This window comes from Myotis nattereri (genome assembly GCF_964212035.1).
Source record: "Myotis nattereri genome assembly, chromosome: 6".
Classification (NCBI taxonomy): domain Eukaryota; kingdom Metazoa; phylum Chordata; class Mammalia; order Chiroptera; family Vespertilionidae; genus Myotis; species Myotis nattereri.
In genome coordinates this window covers 87,067,649-87,088,923 of record NC_138081.1, presented here as the reverse complement: position 1 = coordinate 87,088,923, position 21,275 = coordinate 87,067,649, and positions in this window count along the sequence as shown.

Sequence of the window (21,275 nt, the reverse complement as noted above, 5' to 3'; positions counted from 1 at the left end):
AATGTGTTTCTTTTCCTTTCAGAGTTTGACATTTTACACTACTCATTAAGAGAACTGACATAATGCAGAAGTTGTTCATAAAAGATAGGAGAAAATTATTTCTGCCAAAATTGTAGCAGGGCTGTCATCCATTTTGAATCAGGAAAGCATTTATTTTACAGTATATGAGTACGTGATGAATATGTGCAGGACTTTCCCACACCAAAGTGCCTTACGGGGAAGCTGTTATGTATTTTGACATTCAACTGCTATGAATCGTTCCTTCACTTTTCAGATTGAACAAGTATGACATGCTTTCATAGAATTCACTTTGGGAATATTAATGGCCTTTCTATGTGACTGTTATGTGGTTTCTAATGCTTTTCTGCAACAAGGTAATTAGGAAACCTCTGTCCACTCCCTATCTCACCTAGTCTAATCATCAATGTAATAATCCGTCGATCAAAAGTTGTAGAAATAACTTTCTACGTTAGAATCCAGACTGAGTTTTTATACTGGTTTCCATAATTACAATAGCTAAGACCAAATATTTGCTGACAGGTACGAGGCCAATTAATTCAAACCACGTTGGCCAGCAGAGTCTTAATGTCTGTAACGTGTAAGAGAAAAGTAAAGGGCGGATGAAGGGGAATCTGGCAGAAATTTTAAAAATTTTGAAGAGGAATTTCATGGCAACACATTTTGATTTGAGTTATTATTGTCAAGAGTTCCTGTTGGCGACCTTCAAATGGAACTGGGCATTGGTGCAGTGTGTGTTATATCTTGTATTCAATGCTGTGGCTTTTGCCAGTCTATTAATGGCATCAAATGGCAGGAAAAGGTCTATTTCACATTGCCTTAGGGGAAATTATTTAGCGATAACATTTTAATATATTTTTCTGGTTGTATTTGAAAGAGAAAAATAAATAATTTTACCTTTAGCTGTGCTTTATTAAGCAGAGAACGGGTGAAATCATTGGCACGGAAGTTACTGGGTTTATATCTAAAAAGAAAGAAAAAAATTTATAGAGGTGGCAAGACAATATATTTCACCATCATTTTTTCTTTCTTCCTGCAAACAACTATGTAGTAGCAAAAATAATAGAAACAGAATTTGAATCTCCTAGGGTGACTAATTGTAGTAGCCATGCTTTATGTCCAAGAAGAGGCACAGAACTTGGCAAGCCTGCTAGATACGGTGAGGCTACATCTCAGTACAGTGAAATGAAATAGGCAGGAAGATTGACACTGCAATTTAAGTTTTTCTCTGTCTGTGTCTTCATATTTAACATGATTGATTCCAAGGCAAATATACAGGTAGTGCTTTTAAGATTTTTCAATAATTGTCATTTTTAATATCACTTTTTATGCTCCATCCCAATCTGCTTATTTAGATTTAGTTGCCCGCATTATTTATATACAGGAGTAAACTGATAAAATATATTGAGAGCTAACATTTTGGAGCAGAGACATGGAATGTCAATAGGGCTTTCTTTTCTGTTTAATTAATTCATTAATTAATATTAATTGTTTAGGGGGCATGTGTGTGGTTACTGACTGATTTAAAGAACACGAAGGATCAAAATATTTAGATTTCCAGATTTCATCTGGGCATATATAACATATATTGTATAACAAATTTCCGTTTGTAATTTCCTGGTACAAACTTGGTGGTTTAAAACAAGAGGGATTTATTATCTCACAATTCTCTAGATCAAAGGTCCTGTCACAGCATGGCTAGATCTTCTGCACGGGGTTTCAAAAGGCTGAAACTGAAGATTTGGCCAAGCTGTGTTTTTGAGCTCAGGGTCATTTTCCAAGATCACATGGCTTTTGGCAGAATTCAGTTCCTCGCTGTTGTACGACTGAGGTTTCCATTGTTCTCACAAGGTGTTGGCCAGGGCCTGCTCTCAGCTTCTAGAGCTCAGTTTCTTAATTTGTGGCCAGTTTGTGTTTTGGAGACCAGCAGGAGAATCCCACTTAGGTTTTGAATCTCTTCATTTTTCAGGATACCTACCTGATTAAGTCAGAGACCCTTTTAGAAAACATTTTTTTCTTTTTTTTTTTTTTCTTTTTATTAAGATTTTTTTTTAAATATTTTTTATTGATTAAGATATTACATATGTGTACCCTCTACCCCCCCTCTCCCCGCTCACCCCCTCACCCCCCCGTTGTCCGTGTCCATTGGTTAGGCCTATATGCTTGCATATAAGTCCTTTGGTTGATCTTTCCCCCTTGCCCCCACCCTCCCCTACCTTCCCTCCAAGGCCCGACAGTCCAATCAATGCCTCTCCGTCTCTGGATCAGTCCTTGTTCATCAGTTTATGTTGTTCATTATATTCCACAAATAAGTGAGATCTTGTGGTATTTATCCGCTCTCCAGTTCCATCCATGCTGTGGCAAATGGTAAGAGTTCCTTTTTCTTCTTCCTCTTCTTAAAGAATACCTTTCAGCATTTCATATAATGCTGGTTTGGTGGTGATGAACTCCTTTAGCTTTTTCTTATCCGTGAAGCTCTTTATCTGACCTTCCATTCTGAATGATAGCTTTGCTGGATAAAGTAATCTTGGTTGCAGGTTCTTGCTATTCATCTCTTTGAATATTTCTTGCCACTCTCTTCTGGCCTGCATGGTTTCTGTTGAGAAATCAGCTGACAGTCGGATGGGTACTCCCTTGTAGGTAACTGACTGTCTTTCTCTTGCTGCTTTTAAGATTCTCTCTTTATCTTTTGCTCTTGGCATTTTAATTATGATGTGTCTTGGTGTGGTCCTCTTTGGATTCCTTTTGTTTGGGGTTCTCTGCGCTTCCTGGACTTGTAAGTCCATTTCTTTCACCAGGTGGGGGAAGTTTTCTGTCATTATTTCTTCAAAAAGGTTTTCAATATCTTGCCCTCTCTCTCCTTCTGGTACCCCTATAATTCTGATGTTGGTACGCTTGAAGTTGTCCCAGAGGTTCCTTACACTATCTTCATATTTTTTGAATCTCTTTTCTTTTTTCTTTTTCGGTTGGGTATTTTTTGTTTCTTTGCATTTCAAATCTTTGACTTGATTCTTGGGATCCTCTTGTCTGCTGTTGGATCTCTGTAAAGTATTCTTTATTTCAGTCAGTGTATGCATAATTTCTAATTGGTCCTTTTTCATGACCTCCATGGTCTCACCATACTCCTTGAGGGATTCATTAAATTTATCGGCGGTTTCCATAAAATTCTTGACAAACCTTATAAACGTGGCCTTGAACTCTAAATCCAGTCGTCTGGCCTCCTCCGTTTCTGCCAATTGTGACCTGTTTCTTTGTCTCCGCATTTTGGCTGCTTCCCTGTGTTGATAGAGTGGCCTGCGCGCCAGGTGTCCTATAGGGCCCAGTGGCTCAGCCTCCCCAGTTACCTGGGGTGGACACTCTTGGTGCACTCTTGATGCCTCGCTAGTTGTAGGATCACTGGGAGGAATTGACCTCCAGGCCAATTGGCTGTGGGAAGCAGCTGTGTCTGAAGTGGGAGAATGGTCCCCCTCTGACCACTGGGTACAGTGGCTCCTGGATCTAAGGAGGTGCTAATTCAGCCCCTGCCTGAGGCCACACAGCAGGAACTACGAAGAGGCTCAGCTGTGAAGCAATGCAAGCCGCTGCGGGGCCTTGGGCCTTCTCTTGGAAGTTCCGGGTCTGGCTGGCCCGGCTGCAGTTAGGTAATTATCAGGTTGCAAAGTTCTGGGGCATTCACATGCAAAAGCCTCTGCCACAGCCCAGGTGGGGCGTGGTCTCAGGTAGTCAAAGGGCGTAGAAAGAAGCAATGGCTGATTCTCCGCGCCTGGAGTCGCGTGTCTCAGTGTCCCGGTAACGGCTGCAAGCACCTCTGAGGGAAAGCGGCCCTCAAGTTCGCCCGCTGCCGCCTGAGAGAGCCGCCTCTCCCCGTATGAGACCTGGGTCCCCAGAGACTTCCCGGAACCGGAGTTCAGAGCAGTTGGGAGCTTGTGATTCAAAAAGACAGCCGCGTCCTCAGGTGCCACCCCCTTTCCGCGCGCGCGTGCCGCCGCCGTACCTCTGCACTCAGCCTCCGCAGCTCCTCTGGCTCTCAGCGTGCTTTTCTTTTCTTCTAGTTGTAGAAATTACACTCAGCCAGCCTTCCTGTTGTTTTGGACGATGTTTGCTCCGTCCTTTAGGCTAATTTTCAATTGTTGTGGGAGGCGACTATTTCCCGGTGTTTATCTATGTCGCCATCTTAGTTTCGATCCATTTTTTTCTTATTAAAACATGTTGAAATGACTTCCTACCCTGATTACATTTGCAAAATCCCTTTGCCATAACTTGACCATAGCCAGCAGCGGGCTGTATACAGGGTGTGTACAGCAGGCAGACATGAATCTTGGGGGCTAAATCAAAATTCTGCCTATACCGCGTGGTTTTGAGAACTCTGGTGTATGGAAATAAGACAAGTTTTTCAAGCAAGGCTATCTGATGTGGGAAGACTGGAGAATGAATTATGAGTATATATTAATATATGGCAGATAATATTAGAGAAAATAAGCATAGAAAAACAGCCTTAAGGCTGTAAGTGATTTGTTGACAGGTTGGCAATGAGAAATGTGCAGTGTGTAGAAACAGATAGAAGTTGCAAATGGCATAGTAAGCAAAAGCAAACAAAACAATATTCTAATCAACTGGCTGGGTAGCTCAGTTGATTAGAGCATCATCCTGTCATGCTAAGTTTGTGGGTTCAATCCCCTATCAGGGCACATACAAGAATCGACCAATGAATGTGTAAGTAAGTGGAATAACACATTGATGTTTCTCTCTCCAGCCCCTTCTCTCTCTCTCTCTAAAATCAATCAATAGTGTTTTTTTTTTTTTTAAAAAAAGCAATGTCTGTGTATATTTTATAAGATAGAAAGTATAGGAGTCTCCCCTTACCCACAGTTTTGTATTCCATGGTTTTAGTTATCTGAGGTCAACCATAGTTTATACATATCAAATGGAGAATTCCAAAAGAAAATTTAATTCACAACATTTAAATTTCACTCCATTCTGGATAGCAGGATGAAATCTCCGCTAGTCCCATTCCATCTACCTGAGATGTGAATCATCCCTTTACCCAGCATATCCACCCTGCACATGCAACCTGTCCATTAGTCACTGAATAGCTGTCTTGGTTGTCAGCATGACTTTTGCAGTATCAGAGTGCTTGCCTTGAAGTAACCCTTATTTTACTTCATAATGGCCCCGAAGCATAAGAGCAGTGATGCTGGCAATTCAGATATGTCAAAGAGAAGCTATATCATGGTAATATTTTAGTACTAGTTACTATTGTTATGTCCTACGGGGCCCAGTTTATAAATTAAATTATATCATAGGTATGTATGCATAGAAAAAAACATAGCATATATAGGGTTTGATACAATCCACAATTTCAGGCAGCACCTGGGGTCTTAAAACATAGCTCCATGGATAAAGAGGACTGCTGCATCTACATCAACAACTTTATCTCTCCACTTGTTTAAAACAATTTATTCTATACACGCTAAAAACTGTTCTTTCAATTTTTAATTCTTTTTATTTTAAAATATAGGACTTGATTTGAAGAAAAACTATAATAGCTTTCTCTCTTTAAATACATCACGTGCCGTTTACTACATACTATCTTGTAGTCTCTTTGAAGACAAACATTTTCAGTACAGTGTTGGAAAGATTAAATATGCATACCCTAAAGTGATATTGTCCTATTTACCATTTAAATTCATACTGAGAAAATGGGAACAGAGATGGGGGCAGGTGCTAGGATGGAGGAAGGGATTGCCAAATTTAATGCACGTCTAGTTTTTTGTTCTTGGTGTATGCAGAGCAAGTTGGCATGATCCTCATAATTATACCCTCCATATTCAACAGTTAGTCACCTTGCAATCCATTATTCTCTAGTTTAAATAATTCCATTTCAATTAGGTTTCCCTTGTAAAGCCTATTGTCTTTTTAATAGCTTTCTTTTTTTCTCTTTAAATTTATATTTTCCATATAGTTTTAAAACTTTAGAGTATAGGCTTAATGTTATACCCTATTAGGCATATGGAGGTTTTGTAATATATTGCTAATTATGAATTATAGATCACATGTGTACTTTTAGTGTTAATCTAAAAATGACAAGGTAGGCCTTGGAGAAGAACATGACTATAATCTCCATTTTTCATTTTTAAAATCCCACTGGAAATAACTTGAGGCATATAATTGAATGCAAGTCTACTAGGAAGGCCATTTCACATCCAGTGGAAGAAATAGCTGAGCAATTACTTTAGGTCATTCCCTGCATTAGTCAGACACAATCTTGATAAAACTTTTGCTTTGAATTTGAATAATGGCCACTTTTCCACATTTTATTGGCTAAAATAAGTCACATGGTTAAGCTGATATAAATTAGTGAGAAAGTATATTTATACCACAGGAGTATACTGTAATTCACATGAAAATGAATGCTGATAAATAATTCTATGGGGGGGAGGAGGTTATGGAATTTGGGGGCAGTAATTCATTCCATCACATTATCTTTAAGGACTCACTAAGACAAACTGTCCCATAATTTTCAAATCTAAATTAGATATAAAAATACTTCAGTGTTAAGTGAAATTTATCTACTTTACTAGTGTCAATTGGACAAAGAGATGATTAGGAAATGACACAATAAATTGATCAAAAGTAATTTATTGGCCCAAAAATTATGGCATCATTTAGAACATGAAATAGAATCATATGATGTAGAGAAATATGGTCCTTGACTCATTTTTAGTTGCCATTTTTATATGATTTACTATTATATTAATAAATACTATACTACTTAGTTTTCTTGGCACTGTAAAACTGAGTCCATTGCTCTAATTCTGTTGAAAAGATAGAAACTTCATTAACTGTAGTACTATAGCTAGTCACTAATGGAAGCAGAGTATCCCACATCACCACAGATGATGCCATAATTCTTGTCCATTAATTTATCTGGATTAATACTGTATCACTATCTTTATTGCTGGAAAATATAAAGGCTGGAATGTTTGGGGAAATGTTATATTAGCCCCACTTCCAAGGCATGTTGACTGAGTTAGCTACAAATGTTCACATTCAACTTCCAAATACAGAAAATACATGACAAAGACAATTCATCATTTTCCTTCACTACTTCTCTTTTTTTTACCTTTAGAGCAATAGAATTCTTCACTCAGCCACACACACAGAGCCACACACGGAGATACTCAGAGACAGTATTAAAGTTGCATAACTTGACATTTGATTTTCCAGCTTCCTTTGCAGCTGGGTGTGGCCCTGTGACTATGGAATGCAAGTAGAAGTGATATGTACTATTAGCAGGCCAATGAATACTGGTTTGCCTTTAATTCCTTCTGAGTGCCTTCTCATTGTGTAGAAAATGATGAACATTGCAATAGCCAGTTCAATACCTGGAGAGAAAAAGCAGAAAGGCACCTAGTAAGGCTGATAGGGTCTTCACACTAACCTGAGCTCCTCGGTCTCCTTGTTGCGCAGACTAGCCTACCTGCCCTGGACTGATTACTTCCTCTGAATTATTTTGTGAGAGAGACTGAAAAAAGTATCTTGTTTGAGCTGCCATAATTTGGGCCTCTTTTATAGTAGCTTAGCCTATATGTAAACAATTCATAGACATATGTGGAATTTGGTATTACATGTGAAATTTAAATTGATTAATTGGATAGAATCTACCAAATCATCAGGAGCTGGTCCTGTGGGTCTTGGAAACTGCCTATCTGATCTTTCCTACCAGTTTTATTGGGTCTATATGCCTCTTGACAGCCTCTTTGTGATCTAACCCAGGTCTAAATTATCACACAGAATTAATCAAGTGCTCTCAAAATAATTTCTGAAGTCAAAGGTTATATTTCTTTAATTATAAAAGAAAAACTCAAATTAGTTTCTTCAACTTTTAGCCAAGGACCTGGCAGTTCAGATTGATAACTTTTGACTTTTAAAACTCTTGACCCCAGATCTAATTTTCCTGACGTCTTCATTATGCAAGTGGGGTACTAGTTGTTCATCACTGTATAGCACTGGTAAAACTGGTTAACAAATAGGGATTCCTTCAAATAAGAAACATGCTCTAGCTTGACAAGGCTAAGAACACCTGATTTTATCATTAGCAGGGGGAAGATCATCCATAATTTCTAATAAGGTTCGTGGCCCAGCATCCCATGTTTACCTTCCATGGGTCTAAAAGTGGGAATTCTGCCTTTGAATTATTAGAGAATTTACTTCTCATGATATTTCATCAGTGATTTTAAACCCATTTTTCTGTATATTTTCCAACATTAGAATTATTAAGAATAGTGGGTTATGATTGCTATCAGATTCAGGAGAAAATATACGTGGCTTTCCTCTCCAAACCAAGGGCTGCTATTGCAACTTTCAAGTCAGATCTCAGTAAGACTTTCACAGAAAAAAAATTCAAAATAGAAGGGGAAAAAAAAGAAAAAAGAAAACTGTTTCATCATTCCTGAAGTTTCTATGACCTTTAAGGGAAATGGGTGGCACTGAGAGAAGTTGTAATGAACACTGCCTCCAGTGCTATGACATTTCTATTACCTCATTGTTTGGTAATTTCTCTCCACCCTGCTCAAATGGTGTCTGTGGTTTGCTGTTTCCACTTTTCACCTTGTGATTTATCCGGTGTTATTGAGGACTCAGTCTGTTTACTGTAACGGTGTTTTTATTATCCTTGTCTAAGGATGACTTTATGATTATGAGTTCCCTCTGAGTCTGCTCTAAATTCTTTGTTGCTAGCATTCTACAGCATTACTTTAGCTCATAATGTCTTAGAGTACACTGCTGAATATATTGCTGTACAAACAGTGCATGAATTTATTTCTTTCACTCCTCAGGTTTTAATTCAGCAATCAACTGTCTTTGGGGAGTGGTTTACTTGTAATACTAAATGAAGGAGATATAGATCCAATAACCAAATATGGCTGATGAGAAAATCACAGAAACATGAAATATTACACACTCACAGCTTCCCCGCACTAGTAAACTCCCAGAATTTCCATTTATTTTGTAAATGTAAAGATAAACCTGAAGGCTATCTTAAAGTAGATTGCACCATGGACCCTTAATGGGATGTGAATGTGAAGCTGTCATGTTATGTTTACAAATAATGTTATTTCCTGGACAATTTTATTTTAGGGATTTGTACACGTGTTTGTTTGTTTTTTCCTGTGCAAATACCTAGCTTAAACTAAAATATGTCAATAGAAGTGCTGGGGAAATGTCTTATGGATATGAACACATTATCTGATAAAAATTCATATGGAGCTCTTTGCTCATGGCTGAAGGTATAGATAGACCAAAGAGCATTGAAGAAAAAACAAATCCTTTGCTTACAGATTCCTCACCATACTGAGCACATACCTAATACAGCAAAACAGCACAGTATAGATTTTTTATATATCTGCAATTGTGTTATAATCAGTGAGAACTATAGTCTCATAAAAATAAGTTTGACTATAAAAGAACTGTGGCTCGTCATTTTTCTGATGACTGGAAAAATGTCCTCTCATTTCTATAAATCAGGATGTGCCGAGAGCTATTGCAAACCAGAGTATACTGGATTAAAGTGTTCCTGACTACTTTCCTCTAACCCAGGAGTCTGGCCCTGGCCAGTTTGGCTCAGTGGATAGAGTGTCAGCATACAGACTGAAGGGTCTTGGGTTCCATTGCAGTCAAGGGCACATGCCTGGGCTGTGGGCTAGATTCCCAGTAGGGGGCGTGCAGGAGGCAGCCAATCAATGATTCGCTATCATCATTGATGTTTCTATCTCTCCCTTTCTCTCTGAAATCAATAAAATATCTATATTTTTAGAAATCTAGGAGTCTGCCTAGTACAGTGTTATATCTTTTGAAGTAAGATAGCTGATTGGGGTTTAAGTGTGGGCTCTGGCAAACTCCCTTGCTATGTATGAGGATGGAGATGATAATGGCATCTGCCTTATAGATGTTATGTGAAGGATTTAGCACATTACTTAGAAGAGAAATGATGGTGCCTGGGAAATGGTTGCTTTTGGTAATAACATTACTTGTCTAATAAATCAACACATTCCTACTCTCTTATACTCTAGTACTAATCCAAACCTATTTAAACACAATTGGAAGAATAAGATTACTTTATTTTTACATTTGGGAATATTTCCTGTGCAGGTAGCCAGTGTGGACTCCCTCTATTGGTTGGCCAAGACACTGGTTGGCCCAATATTTACAAATCTCATAGCCAGTGTTCCTTTTAGAATCATTTGGATTAGGCTTTAATGATATCCTGACCAAAAGAAGAGAGAGAGAGAGAGAGAGAGAGAGAGAGAGAGAGAGAGAGAGAGAGAGAGAGAGAGAGAATATTAAATGAAAGAAAAAATAAACTTAGTACATACTATTTATCTAGGGATAGAGGAAGTATGATTAAAAATAGTGAGTAATATGGTCTTCTGTGATTAACTTGAAAAATGAAATTTCCAACCGTAATGTTAGATCAAAGAAGTGTGCAGCTTATTGAAGTGAATCATTAGAAAATACTGTAAAGAGAAAAGAATAAGTAATGTGAAACATGAAAATAATTACTTATTTTATTTATCTTTTAAAAAGTTGTAGAGCTTCCAAAGCAAGCACAAAATCAGTTTCAGCAAAAACAATATTAACCTAATAAATAAGGTTTTATTTTTCAAATCAGGCTTAAAGTTTCCTGATGAATCTAAGAAGAGTTTAACCCAGTGATGGCGAACCTTTTGAGCTCGGCGTGTCAGCATTTTGAAAAACCCTAACTTAACTCTGGTGCCTTGTCACATCTAGAAATTTTTTGATCTTTGCAACCATAGTAAAACAAAGACTTATATTTTTGATATTTATTTTATATATTTAAATGCCATTTAACAAAGAAAAGTCAACCGAAAAAAATGAGTTCGCGTATCACCTCTGACATGCGTGTCATAGGTTCGCCATCACTGGTTTAACCTATGATTTTATAACTATTTGAAGAAAGATACAGTTACTTGAGAGAGTGTCCAAGAGAATTCGTAGTTGGGATGTTGGAAAACAGCAGGTTAATAGTGTATACTAAAGGCTCTGTACTTAATTAGTGAACACACTGATGTTTCCAGTTACCCTTATTTCATAAGAAAACTGCTTTATCCAAACATAAGGTGGTAGCAGTACTTTTTATTTATTTTTAAAAGACATATTTTTATTGATTTCAGAGAGGAAATGAGAGGGAGAGAGAGATAGAAACATCAATGATGAGAGAGAATCACTGATCAGCTGCTGCCTGCATTCCCCACACTGGGGATTGAGCCTGCAACCCAGGCATGTGCCCTGACCAGGAATCGAACTGTGACCTCCTGGTTCCTTTTAGAATTCAGAGGTCTATGCTCAACCACTAACCCATGTAGGCTGGGCAGTACCTTTTATTGTTAAAAATATAAAAATTACTAGTATTAGTCACTTTTAAATAAAATGAGTAACATATTCCACAGTGTAGAACATTTTTAAATGCACAGAATACAGTGCAATGCACATCTCTTCATAACCCTATCCACCCATTTTCTTCCAAGGGAAACCTGGTCCTAGTTTTACTTCACCTTCAGGGGTGGGGAACCTTTTTTCTGCCAAGGGCCATTTGGATATTTATAGTATAGTTCACTTAATATAATTCACTTATTATAAATTTATGTTGCTATGGAAAAAAGCTCCTAGATTTATTGAAATTTGAGTCCCACTTGTTGTTGCCTTGTCAGTACCAGACCAAATGATTTCATGGGCTTCATATAGCCTGTGGGCCAGATGTTCCCCACCCCTCATGGTTGGATGGACTTGTGCTCCTTCCTTGCCTGACACTGGGCCTGAGGTCCAAGTCTTGTTTTCACTGTGTGATATTTGAAACTAGAATCAGGATTTTTCATATCAGCATTCAGAGTTGGGGAAGTGGAGACCCTCCCCCTTGGAGCTATAGGGGTAAAGTAAGATGTGCTGTTGACCAGAAAAGATTGCTTTAGTTACTAAGCTATAGCCAATTACCATGGAAAATTATAACTTCCAACTTTTTGGGAGAATGGCAGACTGTAGGTTTAATCTTGAATCAGTTAACTCATATCTCTAAGAGTTTTTGCATTCTTTTTATTATTATTATTATTATTATTATTATTATTATTATTAATTGTAAAGCCTTCTCTTCATTGTTCCATTTAGTAAATTGTCAGTAACTACTTCTGGGCCTGAATTCAAATATTATGATTGCTGACAAACACAGTAGTAAGAAATACCCTCTCAAATATATTCTTACAGTTCATCACAAATTGTATCAATCACATTACTTGCCACTTATATTACCTGCATGTTTCTACTCTGTCTACTATATTGATATATTCATCCACACTCTCTTGGTAATCTCCTCCATTCTCATATCTTTAAATCCCATGGATATTCTAATGCCTCCCAAATGTATACCTTAGCCCAGAACTATTCTTTGAACCTCAGGCCTATATATTTAATGGCCTACATGATTTATAAACTTGCAATTCAGAATAACCTTCCTGAATCCAAAACTTGACTTATCTAGCTGGCTTTAATCAACAGAGGAGAGCTTTGTTACCATGCCAAAATAAACTCTAGAGATCAAAGTGTTTACAAGTCTGCTGAGGTCTTATAGTTACTCATTTATTCTTTTTCTTTTTTCTCTCCTGCCTCCATGATATTGCCTATGCCTTCCAGAAATCTCTCTTCCTCTAGCACTATGATTAACTCCTACTTTCATGTCAAGACTTGCTTTAAGCATCATCTTCTCTCCAGAGACTTCTCTGCCCTCATAGAATGAATTATTTGCCATCACTTGGTGCATGTCATTTTGTCATGCTGTTGTAATGATTAACTTTTACATTTCTCTCTCTCTACTTTGTGAACAACTTAAGGGAAGGGGATAATCTTTTACTCATCTTTATATCCCCAGTGTGGCTGGGGTAGAGTCTCACTATATTAATTACAGAACATCTGCTAGAAGTTAAACAAAACACAAGATTCTAGGTTTAGATAAAACTTTAGGACTTATATTTATTATAAAAATTAAAATAATAGTACTCTTTAGTGATGCAAATACTCCAAAAAGGAATTGTTATTTTTTATTTAAGGTCACACGCATAAATCAGAAGGTTTCTCATTTATTCTTAACAGTTTTTGAATGAAATTATTTTTCTATCACTACCATATTTTGAGTTAGTGAACATAGTTCATTCAGTATTTTAATACATCATTATATGATCTTTAAATTACTAAATTGATTTATAATCTTTCCCTTTATATTAACATAGCAGTTAATACATAAGTTTATGTTGACTGTAGTTGTGCCATTCAAGAATTTAGGAAGTTCAATATACCTACCCCAGTTTTTGTTTTTCAAATTTAGTTCAGATTTTTCATTCTTTATTATAATACCAACCTATGCTTTGCCGTCCTCATTCATGATTCTGGAAGTATTTATTAAATATTTTTATGAATTCATAGTTTTCATCTCAAAAGGTATTATGAATGAATTCTTTCTCAGATGTAGGCTCTTTGTTTAATAAAAGAATAAAAATAAAATATATATTTCCCTTTGGTTTGCTTTATTGTTTTAATGATATCTAACAGTTTGTATTTTTACTGGATTCAGCTCATTTCAAGAGAAATATAACACAGAAAAATTTATAATCAAGCTTTCTGAATAGTGTCTCCTGATGCACTCTTTTTAAAAAATCTATGTATTGAGATGTAATTCACACACCATACAAGTAACCTACTTAAATGATAAAACTCTATGATTCTCATTATATTGAGAGTTATGCAACTACCATGATGATCAAGTTACCACCACCATAAAAATAAATCTGGCAACATTTATAAGTCATTTCCCACTTTAACCTCAAGTCTCTCTCCCCAAGTCCTAGGCAACCACTAATATATTTATGTCTAGTTACTTCCCAATTCAGGATATTTCATCTAAATGGAATTCCACATTATACAGTCTTCTATACTGTCTTCTATCATTAGCATAGCCTTCAAGTTTATTCATATTTTAGTACGTATCAGCATTTCATATCTTGTTAGTGCTGAATAATATTTCATTGTATGCATATACCATATTTTTATTTATTCTCAATGAGTATTTGTCTTGTTTCCACAGTTTGGATATTATCAATTATAATTCTATGAACATTCATATACAAGGATTTGAATGGATATATATTTTTATTATTCTTTGGAATATACTTAGGAGTGAAATCACTGAGTCACATGGTGACTTGATGTCTAAACTTTGAAAGAATTATCAGACTGTTTTCTAGAGTGGTGGCATCATTTTATACAACTACTAGCAGTGTAAGAGGGTTACAATTTCTCCACATTCTTGCCAGCACTTTTTATTTTCTCTCCTTTTGATAATAGCCATCTCAGTGGGTATGAAGTGGAGTCTCTCTGTGGTTTTGATTTGCATTTCTCTGGTGACCGATAATGTTAAGCATCTCTTCATGTATTATTGGGCATTTGTATATCTTCTTTGGAGAAATTTCTATTTAAATTCTTTGCCCATTTTAAGTAGGATTATTTGTCTTTTTATTAAATTTAAGATTTCTTTATATAACTGAGATAAAAGTCCAAGGAAAATATCTTTACCAACTCTGAATTTTCTACATGGAATACTTTGATAGTAATTGGAAAAACCTCTGAGGTTTTCCCACTGAATAAGTAACAAATATCATCACTGAAAGTACTGCAGGTCAAGTAGTAGGTTTACATTTATGACATTAATACGAGGTAAGACAAATATAAATATACATGAATTTCTCAAGCTTACTTATAACTATTAATTACTCAATGTTTTCTAAAAAATGATGATATAGAAACAAAATTTTATTTACTATGAAGGCTGCTAATGATTACAATTAGATTTTGCAATATATGAATGAGGCAGAGTTGCTAGTGTTCGCATTGTGAATTTTTTTTAAATATATTTTATTGATTTTTTACAGAGAGGAAGAGAGAGGTATAGAGAGTTAGAAACATCGATGAAAGAGAAACATTGATCAGCTGCCTCCTGCACACCCACTACTGGGGATGTGCCTGCAACCAAGGTACATGCCCTTGACCAGAATCGAACCTGGGACTTTTCAGTCTTCAGGCCGACGCTCTAGCCACTGAACCAAACCGGTTAGGGCTGCATTGTGAATTTTTAAACAGGCAAAAGCACACCCGTATTCTCTTAAGAGTAAGAAATTCTTTCCCACAGAGTAGATGTGTGACTATATAATTTATATCGATGAAACAAGGGCCAATTAATCTAGAAAATAATATTTAGAAAAATAAAAGCCCTTTTAAAACTATATTAGACACAATAGGTATCAAATTCAGGGTAAAAAGTAATGACAATGTTCTTTTAAAAAATATAGTACAGTGGATAGAGCATTGGCCTATAGACCAAAGGGCCTGGGGTTAGATTCTGGTCAAGGGCACATACCTTGGTTGCAGGCTTCGCCCAGGCCCAGGGCCCTGGTTGGTGTGTGCAGGAGGCAACCAATCGATGTGTTTCTCTCACATGATGTTTCTCTGTCTTTCCCTCTCCCTTCCACTATCTCTAAAAGATCAATGGAAAAATATCCTCAGGTGAGGATTAACAACAACAACAAAATTGTTTTTAAAAATATGGTTTATATATCTAATAATTTTCTATTTTGATTTCAATCAAATAGTTTTAAGATTAGAACCAAATAATTTTTGTGGTAATACTGACTTGCTTTATTCATAAGAAATTGCTTTAGATGATAAATTTTATAGTAACGTTGGACTGCTTTAGGGGTCTGTAGTTAACCTTAATTTTACATCCATTAGTAATGTTGTCAGTGCCATAATACTAATTACTTTTTAAAATATATGTGTTAACTTTGGTGGCAGTCTATGCATTCTTGATGCTTCCACTCAGTAATTAATACATTTTAGTAACAAAAGCAGCTGTGACCCTAGAGACGTTCCTATTTTATCAACCTGAATGTTCTGGGCGAGAATGTGGGCCTGTGTCTGCCATCAGTGCCAGTCTCAAGGCAGAGGACAGGAGCTGTGATAAAATGATATGCATTGTGTGGTAGCTGATGAGAGAAAGCATGCCAGACATTCTTGGAGAAACAAAGACATTGTATTCATAAAGAGAATTTCAGTGTCACTTCCCTGCTTAACCTCTTCTGTGAGATTTAGCTGAAGTTCCCCTTTCTTTGGGAAAACTTTCATGAGTCCAATGGGGGTTATTTGTTCTTATCCTTATCTTATAACACTTTGAGTTCATCATGATCTTAGCACTTAATTTGGCATGTCATACCTGTGTATTTACTTGTGATTTGATTAGACTGTGATCTTTCTAAGGGACAGGGCTCTGTTAGGTTTATTTTAAATCTTTAATGCCTAGAATGTGCCTAATCCCTAAAGACATTTTAAAATATTTTTGAGTGAAAGAAATAAATGGATGATATGAAATTCTGAAACCTGCTATGCTGTCTGGCTTTAAGTATAACTATAATCCTATATAATAATGAGCTAATATGCAAATCGTCATCACGTCCTCACCTTGTCATGCCCTCATGCCATCACACTGTAACTGCTCAGACACTCAACACTTGGGAGAGAGGGATAGGGGCAAGCCAGGCACAAATGAGCTCTTGAGATAGGAATGGGGACCAGCCAGGCTGTGGCCCAGGAGAGAGACAAACTGCCTGTCCCGTGGTCCTGGGCGCCAGAAGCTGTGCCTATGCCTGCGGCCCAGGAGAGAAACAAGCCACCTGCCCCGCGGTCCCAGGTGCCTGCGGCTATAGCCCGGGGGGAAGCTACTCACCCAGGGTCCCCTGTGGCTGCCGCTGGCCCAGGTGAAGCCGGCCCAGGTCCTGGGTGCCTGCGGCCAGCCAGAGGGAGGGAAGCCTAAGTCCCTGGTGCCTGTGACTGACCGGAGGAAGGAATACTGGGTCTTGGGTGCAGGGCGAGGCAGAGGCTGTTAGGGGCAATCAGGCCAGCAGGGCAGCAGTTAGGGGCGATCAGACAGGAAGGCAGAGGTGGTTAGGGGTGATCAGGCAGGCAGAGATGGTTAGGGGCAATTAGGCAGGCATGCAGAGGGGTTAGGGGCGATCAGGCAGGCAGGCAGGCGAGCAGTTAGGAGCCAGTGGTCCCGGAGTGCGAGAGGCAGTCGGGCATCCCCTGAGGGGTCCCAGGTTGGAGAGGGTGCAGGCCAGGCTGAAGGACCACCTTCCTCTTGTGCATGAAAATTGTACACCAGGCCTCTAGTTTATAATAAAAATACAAAAAGGTTAAGTAAGGCTAATTTTCAAAAATAAACAGGATTGTTTTCTTATAAGAGTTACTCATTCAACTCAGAAACCAGAATGTGTCTAGGTAATAGAGATGCAGTTTGGGACATTAGAAACTGACATATTAATAGACATTTTGGACCCACAATGTGATTTAATGTATGTTTCATATAATTTATTAATGGCAGAGGAACTTCATATATCTAGTTGGTACTGACTTTCTAGGTACACGTGGATTTTTATTTGAGCTGAGATTTTTTCAATGTTCTGCTTTGACTGTGAAGTCAGACATGCCTCAGGGCAACTGATATTCAAGGAGAAGCATAGACAGTTTGCTAAATTTCATGCCACATTAGTTGTAACTCAGCTGTTGTTACCATTCACTTATGAGTCAAATTCCTTTAATTACATCTCCATTTCACCACCTGGGCATAAAGGGTAAGATCTTTCTTAGGGCACACATTTTCCTGATTAGCCTCAAAAGACTTAGCTGGGTGCTTTGTCATGTTTGGCCCATTCAGCTTTCCTAATACGTGTTTCTGAGCATTTTGCCTACATCTTCTGAATTGAAGTGAAAGATCATGAAAAATAAAATAGTGACAGCCATTTTTGCTTTTACAATAAAGAAACAGAATAGGCATTTGAAAATTATTGCTGAGAAACTGAATTCTAAAAGTTTGCTTTCCATTTCATGGAGATTAAGAATACAAATGTTAAATAGACATTTCTCCAAAGATATAAAAATGGCTAATAAACACATGAAAAGATACTCAACATCATTAGTCATTAGGGAAATGCAAATCAAAACTACAATGAGGAACCATTTTATACTCAATGTGGGTATTTAAAACAACACCAAAGGAGTCACACAATAAAATAAAACAAAATAGAAAAGAAAAATGTTGTGAGAACATGGAGGAATTGAAACCCTCATGTATTGCTGTATGTAAACAGTTGTTGGTTCCTCAAAAAATTAAACATAAAATTACCATATGACCCTACAGTTTTTGGCATATACCGAAAAGAATTTTGAAAACAGGAATTCAAACAAGTATATGTATACACATGTTAACAGCAAAATATTCACAATAACTAACAGGTGGAAACAGCCCAAATGTATTTCAACAGATGAATGGATAAATAAATTGTTTCATTTACATAAAATAATCATGTCCACACAAATGAATGAAGTACTGATATATTCTACAATGCAGATGAACCTCCAAAATATTCCACCAATGAAAGAAGCTAGACACCAAAGGTTCTATATATTATATAATTATATTTATATGAAATATACAGAATAGATAAATCCATAAAGACAGCATACAAAATGGTGTTTCCCAGGGGATGGAGGAAGGAGGAAATGGGGAAAAAACTGTGTAATGGGTAAGGGATTTTACTGTGAAATGATGGAAATGCTTTGGCACTAGATAGAAGTGACGGTTGTACAACATTGTGAAGATACTAAACGCCACTGAATTTTTCACTCAAAAATGGCTAATTTTGTGTTATGTAAATTTTACCTCAAAAAATTATTTTTAAAAATATAAATGTCGATAAATATTTATTTATTTATGCAAACAAGTTTAAGGATTGAAGTGATGGTAGACAGATTTGGAGAGCTGAAGCTTATTTTTAAGAGTAAGTTGGTCTTTTTCAACTGGTGACTGAGACTTACGAATTGTGATTGTAGGATTTAAAATGAGATTAAACCACTCTAAATACAAAGAGCAAATGAATGCCAAAGGCATTTTCTTTTAATAATAACAACAACCATAGTAATACATATCCAGAGAATTCATCTTTATTCCAATAACAATGACTGAAACGATATGTCCATTTCGATACATCTGCTCAGGATTGCTTGGGAAAGGACTTCTTATTGTCACTTTTCTCTTATCAGGCGATCTTTGAATTGCAAGACTAAAATCAAAATGATGCTTCTCTGTGAAACAAATCACTTTCTGCTTTTTTCCTAAATTTACTTTTTATACAGGCTCACTGGAAACAACATTTTAACATAATCTGCCAGGCCCCCTCTCCAATACAGGGCTATCACCATAATAAAACCCTCAAGGAATGATTTAACTTCATAATTATAAAGACTCAAAGAATGATTAGAACAATGTTTTCCTTCTCGTTTTCCTCTTGTTAATTCTCCAGCCTGCAATTTGCCATTCCTTTAATGTTCACGGTTGGGGCCCAACAAGGCGCCCTGATAGAGTCAGGATGTGGAGTTTATTGCACTGCAGTGAATGAATATCTCTGCACAGCAGCGGGATGCGCAAGGATATTGAAGTGATTGCTGGCTGGCGTTTTCTCTTCCTTTTAAAGTTTGTTGTTGAAAGACCTGTAGTGACAAATATTAATTTTGACTTTTGGGAAAATATCAACAGCTATTCTTAGAGGTGGTCTGTAGATAAGAAGTGAGCACATATATTTTGTATTATTTAATTTAGCTTGTATTTATACTGGGGGCAACTACACATTCTGGTTTCATAGCCACGTAAATTCATTGACCTTTTATCCCAGGGTTTAAACAGAAAACAATGGATTGCGTGTCTATCTGCCTGTACTTTCTTCATTACAAGTGCTACTTGATTGTGGAGAACACTTTGATTCTTGTAGATTGGGAAATGAATTAACACACAAATAAGGGTGCAGTAAAGGAGGAAACATAGATACATTATTAAAATAGGCTGAAAGCAGGCTAAGGAAAACTCAGACCTTTAAAAGGTTAAGAAGAGAGAATAAACTGCTAAGTAAATGCTTTTAGAAAAGTTATTTATTTATTTGGGTAAAAAAAATATGTGAATCCCTGGATAACACTATACTAAAAGTTGAAGATGTTCAAATAACTACAATGTGGAAAAACATGAAAATGCTTGATTGTAATATAAAAAAATCATTTTATAATTAGGGAAAAGATAGACTTTGTACTGAAGTTTTGGAGCTATAAAGAAGATTGTTGGATTTGACAATATAAAGTTTCAAATAAAAGGAAATATAAAAGGTGCAATATGAGAAACAGGTTAAGATGACTATCAGTGAAATATTTACTAAATAAAATAACATCCATTACATACAATCAGCTTTTAGGAACCTATATAAAAACCCCAGTAGGAGCAAAGTATGTAAAAACATAAATGGATAATTGATAACATTCAAATGTGTGATAGGTCACATAAATGGTCATGCGTACTTGAAAAAAAAGTTCAGATACAATGAAAATCAGTGAAAGGCAAATTGTTTTATGTCAATAAATAGCATGTCTTACATTTCATATTCAAAATAAATAAAGGATTGATTATATATATATATTATTCGTTATGGATGGAAGTTTATATTTTCATACTTTCCTGATAGAAAAATAAACTGATATATCATTGTGAGGTTTACTTATGAATAATTATAAAAAGTTTAAATACACATAATCTTGAATTGGAAATTTATTTTCAAAATATTCAAACTACACAAACACTTATACAAGTGCTCAAGGATTCTGTAAGAATAATCAGAGAATATTCAGGGTAACATATTTTAAGAGGAATTTTCAAAAGCAACATATGTGTTCATTCACAGTGAATTTCTGATTAAAAAATGGTACATCTGCACTAAGGGATGCTCTGTACCCTTTAAAAAGAATGAGGTAGATATGTAATAATGTGAAAATATATTCACAATTTTTTGTTCCATGAGAGAATCTTTTAAATTTGCAAAAACTATCTATGGTATGATGTCATTTTTGTTTAAAAATTCACATGGTCATGTGTGTAAAAGTATGTGAGAGCACATAAAAAAAGTCCTGGATGATTATTAAAAATTTTATATGTGATAAATCAAAGAGACTGTATTGGGAATGGAGAAATAGGATGTTTAAGTTGATATTCCTTTGTATTGTTTGACATTTTTATAAATGAATGAAATTTAAAATATATATTTTATTTAATT